This window comes from Musca domestica, unplaced genomic scaffold (assembly GCF_030504385.1).
Source record: "Musca domestica strain aabys unplaced genomic scaffold, Musca_domestica.polishedcontigs.V.1.1 180, whole genome shotgun sequence".
NCBI lineage: Eukaryota > Metazoa > Arthropoda > Insecta > Diptera > Muscidae > Musca > Musca domestica.
Genome location: NW_026712239.1, coordinates 492,170 through 494,342, shown reverse-complemented (window position 1 = coordinate 494,342; position 2,173 = coordinate 492,170).

The window sequence follows — 2,173 nt, the reverse complement described above, 5'->3', positions numbered from 1 at the left end:
CGATATGCAAATTTTTATGACCCTCTTAGAGGTTTTCCTTTGTAGAACAAGAAAATTTCCACTAAGTCACTAATTTTCACCATGTTACCCTCTTCACCCTCCACGCTTTTCTTGCCAATTTTCTTTACTCTCCTTTTGCGAATTAGGAATTTTTCTCACGTCTATCTTGACGGTGACATAATTTTGCACAGATATCAAATTTCTGCATTAAAGGGTTGGGGAGGGGCAGGGGTTCTGTAATTTTCCTTTGTTATTGTCAAGAAAAAGGATTCATGAAAGAGTGAAAGGAAAAGTTACGTATAAGCAGGCTGGGTAAAAAAAGAGAACAAACTAAGGGAAAAATATTTGGAGTTGAAACGAAGATTAAAACAAGTAAGCAAAGGCTATAGTCATATGGGGCCGACCCTGTGATACCCTACAACACTATAATATATGGGACATATAACTGGATTTTTTTATAGAACACATTGTAATTTTCGATTAAATGAATAGGATTTTGTCATAATTGCATTCTTCCGTTCAAATCTCTAACCTTATGCAACATTCCGTGTCGATTGTTTTTTAATTGTTACTCCTAGAATTGTTGATGCCTTTCCACCCCAAAATAGTTTGCGATCATCTCCAAAATAAATAGGTTCTTATTCTGACCCTAATTCTACACCCATGCAAAATTTCGTAAAGATCGATCGATAATTGGTCTATTTCAGCCTCTAAATTTTTTAGCCTCTAAAACTTTCAGCCTCTAAATATTATCCTATGACCATCCAAATTGGTAGACAAATTTCCAAAATTAGCAAAATTCCAAATTTTTTTAAATTATTTTTTTTTCAATGTTTCAAAAAAAGTAAAAAGTAAACGTAAAAAAAATTAAGCTCCAATAGACAAACGCTAATTTTTTCAAAATAATATTTTTTTCCAAAAATCACAAACAGGTTTTTTTTTTTTAATTTTTTCTCAATAATTCGGCAGGAGTGGATTTTTTAAAATTATTTTTCCGATTTTTAAAAAATATTTTTTTTAAAGAATGAAGAGTTTTTTTTTCAATTTTTTTAAGAACCCAACATTTTTTTGAATTATATGTTTTTATACCCTTAGCCATTTGGCTACAAGGGGGTATATACATATCATTTGATGCGGCCAAAACGTGCCTCATCCAAATAACGATTTTAGACCCTAGATCTCTTTTAGAACCAAATCTGTTTCTGTGTGAAGATAGGATATATCGGTCCAATCCTTCCGGGACTCTCCTCCACAAAAGGGTCCAGATTTTCAATATCTATGAGGTTTATAAAACGCGAAATTAACATCCTATTCCAATAATACAAGATCTGTAATAAAGATTGTAGAGATGGGACCATTTCGTGTGGTACCTCCCCCACAATGGGTCAACGTTTTGAAGAACCAAATCGTAAATCATAAAATCCGAAATAAGCATCCGGTTCTCTTGATATTTCACACATCCCATTATTTCTACTAACACAAGATCTGATGTGAAAATGGGATATATTGGTTCACTCCTTCTGGTACCTCCCCCACAAAGGGTCAAAATTTGGAATAATTAAAGCTCTTATAAAATGTGAAATAAGTATCCGATTGTGCTCAAATTTCACACATCACAATACTTCTGTTAACCCAAGGTCAGGTGTGATGATGGGATATATCGGTCCACTCCTTCTGGTACCTCCCTCACAAAGTGGTAAAAAATTTGAATAATTATATCTCTCATAAAATGGGACATAAGCATTCGACTCTCTTCAAATTTCACACATCCCAACAATTTTGATAACACAACATCCGAGGCGAAGAAGGGGCCAATCGGTCCACTCCTTCAGGTACCTCCCTCACAAAGAGGTTAAAATTTTCAAAAACCAAACAGCTCATAAAATGCGAAATGAACATCAGATTATTTCAATATTTCTTTCAAAACGACATCTGGTGTGAAAATGGGATATATCGGTCCATTCCTTCTGGTACATAACTATGCCAAAGCCTAAATTTTTAATAATTTTATCTCTCATAAAATCGAAAATAAGCATCCGACTCTCTTCAAATTTCACACATCTCAATATATCTACTAACATAAGATATGGTGTGAAGATTATGGATATCGGCCTACCTCTTCCGATACCTCCCCCACAAAAGATAATTATATCTTTCAAAATATGCGAAACAA